The following is an 11,308-nucleotide window of genomic DNA, read 5'->3' as shown; positions in this document are numbered from 1 at the left end:
CTGAGTTGGCTCCAATCGTTTTCGCCATTGATAAAATGATCAGTTTTATCGATGACTATATCTGCAAAGATGGTCGTCGTTACAACCATCGTAGGTTGTCTGACTCCGATCCCTTGTAACTCCATACCCAACTGATAGATTTTCTCTGGATGACTTCCTATCAACTCGTAGGAAGTTATTCCACCAGATTGGAAATTAATCCCTCGGTCGGCAACCCTTGGTTGCTCTCTGGGTAATAGGTTTTAGTAACCATTCTAGTATTAAGAATCACCCCATGACTACGACATGTTCTGAAACCCAGTTGCAACACTCTGTGAAGTTCGTTGGCTTCTTTGGTAGTGTCTTTTGGAGTTCTAGACTCTTCTGGTGGATGTAAATGTATTGGTCTCTAGTAGAGATCCTTTACCATTTGATACCATCTCTTTGCACGAAATCGTCCTATTACCTATGGCCTGTACCAAAGGTATCATATCTTTGAAGCCAAGTAACTCTCTGAGTAGTTGACGGAATCACTCCGTTCCACTTCCCAGACCTAGCCGAAGGTCCCATCTCATATATCCTGCGAACAGGATCTAGTCGGATGGACGGCGGTGACGTATATGGTGTTATTCTGATACCTTCAATTCTGTGGTAATGTAGTCACAGGACTCAAATGAGAGTGATATATATGATGACACGTGGGCCCAGTAAGGGAGCCGGAGGGGGGTGTTGAAGACTAGAGATTCCGATTCCAAGTGGGGTTACCCTACTTAGGGTGGTTCCTAGGTATCGGGTACTGGTATTCCTAATACCATGTGAGCTATGGTGTTAAGAAAACCTCTCCACTTGGGATCAAGAGAAAACCTGTACCTCCAAGATCTTTTAATATGGGCCTAACTACATGTACTTCAAGAACGAGCAACTCAGGTATCCAGCCCGCAGGCCTCATGACTTGAACTTGAAGGAGTCTCGCCTAAGAGTTAACTATAGGTCTAAGAAGACTCCTTGCCTGAGAGATCCTCCTCTGACTAGCTACACATAGCCAACAGAAAGAAAATCAAACAAGCTAGGCAGGAAAACAAAAGGAAAAACTCTACCTATAAACTACTAAAAAACACACAAAAAAAGTAACACTGCTCACTAAAGCACCAGGTTGCTATTTAGAAAGAATCACCCCTAAAGTAGGTAGCCAGTAAAGAGTCCTAATACTAGACACCTCCACGCAGTTGTGCCATAGATGTAGTGTAATACCATGACCTGCTAATTGAGAGTAGAGGCTATGGTACCAGGTCTATGGAGTGGCAGAATAGCAGAGTAGATGGCATCTGGTAATAGGTTGCTAGCCAAAGATTGACTGAGGGCAGGCAGCTGGCCGAAACCCTGGAATACTATGTGGCAGAGAGAGGAGGTAGTAGGTACCAGTTAAAGGAGTGGAGGCAGTAGAGTACAAGCTAATACAATTGAAGTGGAGAGCTAGAGGGAAGGCCCCATGCACCAGAGAAGATGCAACCAGAGAAATTGAATCATTATAGTATTACCATGTCTTTTATGTTGTCCCTTATTCAGGGAGAGATAGGGCCACTTAGTGGAGGTAATCCCACTGAGGGAGGGGAATTAGAAGGGCAAGGGAAGCAAGGCAACCTCAATTTGAACTAAATGACTAGGTGGATATGATCAAATCTCACCGCGAGACAGACCCTGAAGTTACTAGCTAAGGCGTTTTCCAGTAGGGATTGTCCAAGAGGGGAGAAAGACTTCCACCACTGCCAGCTTTCACAGGAAGTGAAGAGAGAAAGCCGATTGTGCTAAAGCTAAACAAGACCTACAAGCAAGATAAGACTATTGGGTGATACCCAGATAACACTCCCATCAAGTGAAATGGAGTACAAGCTAGGCAAAGGTAGAAGAGGCTATTGAAGAGAAACCATACTCTTAGGGAAGAACTATCAAGGGGGCAGAGTGGAGGGTAGATGGCCCATGATAGTTGACTATGGTATTGTCAAATGATGTGGGAGGAAAATAGGAATGACAAAGCATGTTGTACCAGAGGTCCTGTTAGGCAGAGACAACCTGATAGACTTCAAGATTGTCTAGGCCAATCGAGATTCGTTTCTGTAGACGGAGATTGTCTAGGAAGGCTTGGACTTAGCTCATTTCGTTTATGACTACTAGGAGCGAAGTAAAGTAAAGTAGGTAGAATCGTAAAAACAATATTATATTGTTAAGGTCTCTTCTCCATTACTTGATGTCTAAAGCTTGGGAGGCACTTCAATATTTATATTCCGCGTCTGAGTGTTTGCGGACTACATCTATTTATCATACAACTATGTACTTCTTCAATCGTAATTCGCAACGTCGTGTTATCTTCCAAGGTGCGAACACCTGTGGACCCTGAAAACCATCACACACTCTTCAGTAATTACGATATTTCTTCTTAGGAAATGTACTGTCCCCAATAGTAATATCCCGATTAGCAGAGTCTTTAGACTTATAGCCTAGTTCTTAAGTCGAACTGAGTTGGCTCCAATTGTCTTCGCCATTGATAAAATGATCATTCTTATCCATGGCTATATCTGTAAAGGTGGTCATTATTACAACCATCGTAGGTCATTTGATTCCAACCCTTTGTAACTCCATACCCAACCGATAGATTTTCTTTGGATGACTTCCTATTCACTCGCAGGAAGCCACTCTACTAGACTGGTAATTAATCCCTCGGTTGGTAACCTTTGGTTGCTCTCTGGGTAGTAGGTTTCAGTAACCATTGTAGTATTTGAGAATCACCCCATGACTATAACGTGTTCCGAAACCCAGTTGCAACACTCTGTGAAGTTCGTTGGCTTCTTTGATAGTGTCCTTTGGAGTTCTAGACTCTTCTAGTGTATGTGACTGTATCGGTCTCTAGTAGAGATCCTTTACTATTTGATACCATCTCATTGTGCGAAATCGTCCTGTTACTTACAGCCCATGCCAAAGGTCTCATACCTTTGAAGCCTAGTAACTCTCTGAGTAGTTGACAGAATTACTCTGTTCCACTTCCCAGCCCTAGCCGAAGGTCCCCTCTCATATATCCTGCTAACAGGATCCGGTCGGACGGACGGCGGCGACGTATATGCTATTATTCTAACACCTTCAATTATGTGGTAATGTAGTCACAGGACGCAACTGAGATTGATATATGTGATGACGCGCGGGCTCCGTAAGGGAGCCGGAGGGGGGTGTTGGAGACCAGAGATTCCAATTCCAAGTGGGGTTACCCTACTTAGGGTGGTTTCTAGGTATTGGGTTCTGGTATTCCTAACAGGTCCTTTTTTTATATATATTTTTTTTATCATTTTATTTATTTCTCCAGCTTTATGTACAGTAAGGCCAGGGATTATATCAGCTCCCGCCATGCAGGCGTGCACCTCCACTCCACCTTATTCTCCAGCAGCCAGAGGAAAAACTGTGACCCTAGAAAGGTGAACACCAGCAGCCAGGTACCAGATCCTCAGATCCCATATGTAACCGATATGGGTACTCAGATATTGGTTTGTTTTAAGTATCATTTGATACTTAGTTTTATTTTATGTTTTGTTTTAAGTATCGCTTTGATACTTGGTTTGTTTTAAGTATTGTTTGATACTTAGTTTTGTTTTAAGTTTTGTTTTAAGTATCGTTTGATACTTAGTTTTGTTTTAAGTTTTGTTTTAAGTATCGCTTTAATACTTGGCTTGTTTTAAGTATCGTTTAATACTTAGTTTTGTTTTATGTATTGTTTTAAGTATCATATTGATACTTAGTTTGTTTTACCAAAGAATATCGCTTGATATCTTTAATTAGCTTCATTCATGCTAGACATGGACAAGACTTGTATATTTAAAGACTGCCTGATCCCACGATGGAAACGGCAGACTTTGACAGATAGTATTTCAATATACTTGGTTGAACAGTTACTTCTTTGTTTCTCAGTACACCCTCGAAGCCTTCTTTAGTTCTCAGCTCTCGCCTCCTCTCTGAAAGAGCAGGCCTCCTGCCAACTATCGTATCTATTACTGATAATGTGACTAGCACCTTACGAACACATTACAATTTTTTTAACCTCAGCAAGTTGTTAAGAACCTGTCCCCAGATTTAGGCCTGATCAACCTATTGATATCCACCTCAGAATGCTAGCAGAGAGAAGTGGCAGAATCACGGTACATTCGGCTTCATCTCATATCCAACATAGAGTTTTTGACTTTGACCACCAGGAGTATGAAGCAAATCCCACGACAAGATCATACAAGAAAGAAATAACCCCGGTACTCTGCTAAGCAGCTGGGAAAACCTGCAAACATGGAAGACACACAACCTCCAGGAGAATTCCCTTCAACTCCAGCAAAGAAGTCTTCCTTTGAACCTCCAATCGACACCGAATCCAGTAGCGAATCAGATATGGCTAGTACAGGAGGAGGGCCCTCTCGAGGAGGAAAATCCCAGACCCAGCCTGAAGAAGAGGAAGTACCTGCAGCATTTGAACCTTCTAAGTTTAAACTCCACCTCCTAGTGAAGTTTACAGGGGAAGGAAAAGACCTCAAACCCGAAGCTTTTGACTGATGGGTGACGGAACTCACTCACTATCTTCTCCTGCAAGGGAAAGAAGTGGAAGACCCAACAACAGGACTATACATTGGATCATTCTGTGAAGAAAAGGCAACTGACGCATACTATAAATGCTATAAGGAATACGGCAGAAATGTAAGATTAAGAAGATCTACAGTTCTCGATTACCTAAAAGGCCGATTCCAATCTTCCATCACAAATAACCTCCTATACAACAAATTCAACCAGCTCCACCAAGTCAATGGAATACAAGTTAAGAGAATCACAGATGTAGCTCTGGATTTGATGATGTATAAGGACTGCATGAAGAAAGGAAGTATTTCCAACTACATCCTTAAACGACGATTCTATGATTCCATGCATCCTACCCTCCGGCGAGAGGTAGAACCACTCAAGGAAGATGATAATGATATTGCAATAATAATTGCAAGGGCAGAACGAAAAAATGCCTTCCTCTATGAGACCAAGACATACAAGACACAGACATCCTCTAGCAGTAATAGGCAACCACGACACAAGCCCTCCAACAACTCTGAAGAAGATACCCCACGGGCTTTCAAAAAGAAATCAAAATCCTCCAAAGAATTAAGACGACAGAAAGGAGAATGTTTCAAATGTGGAAAAACAGGACACATGGCAAAGAACTGCCCTACAAAAAAAGAGAAAGGAAAAGTGATTAAGCAAGAGGCATCAGCCAACAATATTGAATATGATAGTGATAATGCCCAATCCAGCGAATATGAGGAGATCCATATCAGATATATCGATGTAGAGTACAACAATGTCCAACCTCTGGCTACATTTAAAGCACATACCGCTCTGGAAGGTACTATTCTAATCAATGGTAAAAAGGCTTGAGTCCTTTTTGACACTGACCCGATTGGAAGAGACATGATCAGCAATGCCTTTGTCTCTGTCCATGGACTCCCAACTTGAGACCTTAACCAACCCATACCAGTCAATATGGCAGTGAAGGGATCACGATCTACTAGCCATAAAACCTGCAGTGTAACTATTCAGCTTGGTTCTGCCATCCTAGCTCCCCAGGAGACGCTAGTTGGAAATCTAGCCAAATACGATGCCCTGATAGGTAGGCCATTCCTGAACTGCCATAAAGCTATAATCAGATGTGGGGAATCAACTATCGATTTCCCAGATCAGAAGGTTAGAGTCTCATGCAAACCAACAAGCAGGGAGTACCGAGCCACAGTCTGTAAAGCAACTGCCCAACGCTTATTGGATGAGTACTCTGATGTTTTTCCTAATCCAATTCCCGAAGAACTACAGCCTATGAGGGAAGTAAACTACCACATCCACCTCCAAGACCCCTCTAATCTTAAGAACCAACCCACCTACTCTATTCCTGATACATACAAAAGCCCACTAGGTGACTGGATCAACCAACAACAAAGAAGAGGAGTAATCTACTGAGCAGAAGCCTGAGGTGCCACTCCTATGTTTGTTCAACCCAAAGCAGATGGCAAAAGAATTGGCCCCTTAGTTGACCTCAAACTACGAAATGAAAACACGGTTATGGACAGCTCCGCTATCCCAAATCACACCCAGATCCTGAATGCAGTTGGATGGGCTAGATTCCGAAACAAGATTGACCTAAGCGATGCCTACTTCCAGACAAGGTTAGATTCAGAAAGTGAACACTACAACAGTTTCAAAACACCCTTCAGAAATTTGATTAGCCGAGTTATGTTACAAGGTGATATGAATGCACCCGCTACTTTTATGCAAATTAGGGAAAACCTCCTAAGCGAATACCTCCACCATTTTGTCTGGGTTTACATTGATGATATTCTCATCTTCTCGAACTCCAAAATAGAACATGCCTATCATATAGGTTTGGTTTGTACCAAACTAAGGGAAGCTAAGTTCTACACTAGTAAAAACAAATCAATCCTGTTTGCCGATAAGCTCGATATCCTTGGACATGTGATAGATGATGAAGGAATACATGCACCTCCCTGAATGATATCCTGTTTAACAGAATGGACAACACCCCAAAATCAGAAGGAACTTATGGGTTTCTTAGAACTAGTCAACTATATCTCCCAGTTCCTACCACATCACATCACTGTGACAGTGCCACTCGCAGACCTTACCGGGAATGCAGAATTTGTCTGGATCCACACTCATAACCGGGCCTTTACCAACATCAAAGAATTGTTTAAAAATGCCAATGTTATACGACCTATCGACTACAGTAAACCAGACCCAATATGGCTGATTACTGATGTATCGGATGTAGGAGTTGGAGCATGGGTTAGACAAGGAGCCTCTCATGAAATGGCAAGACCGGCGGCATTACACAGCAGGAAGTTCACTAATTCACAAATGAACTATGGAACGACGGACAAGGAAGACCTTGCTGTGATTGATGCTCTTGCCGCTTTCAACTACATCCTGATAGGCAATACCTTTACTATTGTTACTGACCACCAACCCCTTACTAACCTTAAAAGAGAAAAGGTTCCTGGAAGGAGAAGAACACGATAGATAGGAGAAATCAGCAAATACGATGTAAAGATTGTCTATACTCCTGAAAGAACGAACTATTTAGCTGATGCTCTCTCCCGCCTATATGAGAATCAAGAACTCACAAACTCTCCTCTTGTTCGTGACCATACAAGACAAAGCGAAGATAGCCCTGACGACACCTCCTATGAACAAGAACCATCAATGGCTACCGCCAGTAGTGCCTCTCCCTTCAATACTTTCACTTATACCATGTACAAAGCTGCTGGAACTGAACGAGGAAAAGACATTAATAACGAGTGGAAAGACAATTGCACCCTCTGCAGCACACCTCCTCAGGAGCTCCAACAAAACAGACTCCACTGGTCCCACTGTTACCTCGATACCTGCCCCTTTCACCAGACTTAAATTAAATTCAGCAACAGATACTAGCAACTGTACTATATATCTGCTGATGATTCCAAAAACACCAGTTTCAACACCGCAGAAGCAGCAGAAGTAGTAATGGATGATGTTAATAATGAATCAACCAAACCTCACCTCACCCTTAGCCCCGCCCCAAGACAACACCAAGGTCTTGAAGAACTCGAACAAGCAGCAGCCTACATAGATGCAATATCTTACCTTCACTCCCCACAGTCAGCATCACTATCCTCTCCTCCCATAATCGATTCACGACCACTATACGGTGAACCCTTACGAGTATACAACAATGAAACCATTGTTTCTGTCATGCCTCCCATGATTCCCAAGCATCGCGGACAACTCTATAAAACCTTTAAAGAAGAGGAAGACCCTATCGAACCAACAAGAGGATCTCTCATTGAGGATAAGTGAGATGTTAGATCAACTACAGAAGAATTAACCTCCTCCTTTCGAAGCCAAATGATAGTGGGATATTGCCATAACCCAATGTACTTCAAAGCTATGAATAGCTTCAGACATGGAGACCTCACTCCCTACAACATATCTAATGGAATAGTCTATACCAGCACCTGTTATGGTGAACATTGCCTATACGTCTCAAAAGGCCATATGTTCAATGGAATGACTATTAGAGAATATGTCATTACCGAAATCCACAACAAAGGACACCATAGTGCGGACCACAACCTCTAATGTGCCTCAGAATATGTTTACTGGCCTGAAATGTGAAAGGACTTCCACGATTTCATCAAACAATGTGAACTCTGTGAGGTAAATAAGGAACAAACACAACTACCTGAAGGGAAAGCGCAGATCCTCCAACTACTATGTGAAATAGTCGAATCCTATGCCATCGATTTCGCAGGACCATTCAACAAGTCTGCTGGATATGACACTATCTTGGTAGCTGTGGATCAGTTTTCTGGATACACATGGCTCATACCAATGAAGGTTACCGATTCCTCCAATGATGCCTGGAATAACCTCCAACGATACCCATTTACCCTCCATGGATACCCATTATCTATTGTCAGTGATGCTGATCCCCATTTTACCACCAGATTCTAGAAGCAAAACTTGACCTCCCTCAGAATCAACCATATTATGGCTACTCCTGGACATCATGAGACCAATTGCCAAGCAGAACGAAAAATCCATGAAGTCAAGACTGGAATTAGGAACATGATCAACAAATGATAAACCAACTGGAAACCAGTCCTCGTTGAACTCACCCCATATATCAATGCCGGATATTCAGACACCTTGAGAATGTCTCCATACAAGGCAATCTTCAGCTGCCAATACCCTCTCCTACCTACAACTCTATTTAAGAACTTCCCAGTCCCTGCCTCTGATGACCACCTAAACTGCCATCAAGCAATTAGGAATGATACCTTCCAACCTGTTAAAGCTGCCCAATTCCAAAGCACCACTACTGCTCAGAAGTGACGATGCAAACATATCCATATTCCACCAGGTGATATGCTCATGGTATATGGAAACATGTTCATTACCAATGTTGGATGCCGCAAGAAACTACAACCCCAATGGCGAGGACCCTTCAAGGTCTTATCGTTTGATGAGCATACAGAAAATTACATGGTCCAGATAGATGGACACATGTACCGCCACAATACTGAAGTTTTCTACACCTCTGCTATCAAGCGATTCTACCCTAATAACGACTCCAAGTTCCCTGGAAGAGTCCACTCTTGACCTGCAGCTATCATTATTGATAAAAAGAATGAATGAGAAGTTGAAGGAATCCGAGACCACTGTCTTTGGCATGGAAACGATCAGTTCCTAGTCAAATGGAAAGGATACCCAATGAGCGAAAATAGCTGAGAACCACTAGAAGAACAAGAGTATGCTATAGATATGGTGAACGAATGGTGGAAAGACAACATGCCAAATGAATCCCTCCCTCCAACGATAAATTACATTACAATATGCTGGACACCTACGATGCCAGAGATTGAGCGATGACAGATGGAACTTAAAGCTAGAGATGGACTTTAGGCACCATACTTTGAGTCAGAATTCAAAAGCAGTAATGAGGAAAATCAAGCTATGGAGCAGGCTCTCAACAACCTTATCTGATCACCATCTACCATCCAAATACCATAACGATGTCAAACTATGTGGAACTCAATGTGAGGCTGTGACAACAGATTGTTGAACTGTTATTGAACCACAATGTTATCCAACTTGAATACTACTTGGAAATCCTCTGTATAGTCGACTGTCCTGATTGTGATAACGCTTGGGTTAATGTACAGCATGAATCTGGTATTCGTGACTACTGTAATTTGTATTTCTTTGAGTCTAAATATTTTCTTAGGATTTCTTCTTGTCCCTGGTGTGACACTTATGATGAAGAGCTGATAGCGGAAACTGAAGCCTTTAGTTTCTCAGACTCCGCTTTTGATGATTATTAGGTTTTGTTTATTTAAACAGTTGTTTTTTTTGGGGAATGTAACCAGTATGGGTACTCGGATATTGGTTTGTTTTAAGCATCATTTAATACTTAGTTTTGTTTTATGTTTTGTTTTAAGTATCGCTTTGATACTTGTTTTGTTTTAAGTATTGTTTGATACCTAGTTTTATTTTATGTTTTGTTTTAAAGGATCATTGAATACTTAGTTTTGTTTTATGTTTTGTTTTAAGTATGCCTTTGATACTTGGTTTTTTTTAGGTATCATTTGATACTTAGTTTTGTTTTATGTATTGTTTTGAGTATCATATTGATACTTGGTTTGTTTTACCAAAGAATATTGCTTGATATCTTTGATTAGCTTCGTTCATACTAGACATGGACAAGACTTGTATATTTAAAGACCGCCTGATTTCACGATGGAAAAGGCAGACTTTGACAGACAGTATTTCAATATACTTGATTGAATGGTTACTTCTTTGTTCCTCAGTACACCCTCGAAGCCTCCTTTAGTTCTCAGCTCTCGCCTCCTCTCTGAAAGAGCAGGCCACCTGCCAACTATCGTATCTATTACAGATAACATGACTAGCGACTTGCGAACACGTTACACTATGCCTTGAAGGTAGAGTAGTCTCGCACATAGCTACCAACATCCAAGCAGTTCTCAGTTTAAAAAACTCTCCTACTAGTCTCCTGCACGGTGATCTACAAAACACTAAAAGCCCAGAAACCAATTCTTCAAATCAAGAAAATCTTCTATCCTGATAGTACACCTCCTACCAAACAGAAGAGAAACCTAGGCTAGAGAAACTCCAAACTGAAGGCCGAAACTAACTCCTCTCCTACAGCAACTCAATTCCTACCCAGACCAGTTCTGATCCTACCCCACCTCATGGTGTCGAAATAGTGAATAGGGGTATCATATAGGTGACATAAGCATAAGTCTTGGACATATAGCCCACCATCATGAGCAGGAGAAACCAGAAGGAAAAAGTACCCGCTATAAGCAGGAGGTATTGGCGAGACAAGAGCCCCAAGCTGTCTATCTGGGAGGACTGATGGGGCTGCCCAAGGCAGTAAAAAAAGTTGAGGTAGTAGGGTACCAGCTGACTGTAGTAGGGTACCAGCCAACTTGGCTGAAGAGAAAAAGGAAGTATGGGCCTAAGCCTGAGTGCTAACCCAACTGTTACCAAACTGTAGCTGTATTACTACATCTCTCATAAAGTCTATTATTCTCGGAGAGATAGCATCACTTGGTGGATGGGATTCTAGCAGCAGTAAGAAATCAGAAGGATAGGGATAGGAAGGCAACTGTAGCATGAACTGAGCAACTAGGTGAGTATTATCAAATCTCACGGAATATAAGTACTGTGAACAGGCCTGCGGTCTTAGTAATAT

Source organism: Tuber melanosporum (genome assembly GCF_000151645.1).
Source record: "Tuber melanosporum whole genome shotgun sequence assembly, scaffold_1, strain Mel28".
Lineage (NCBI taxonomy): Eukaryota > Fungi > Ascomycota > Pezizomycetes > Pezizales > Tuberaceae > Tuber > Tuber melanosporum.
The sequence above is the reverse complement of the archived record's forward strand: the minus strand, read 5'-3'. Positions refer to the sequence as shown.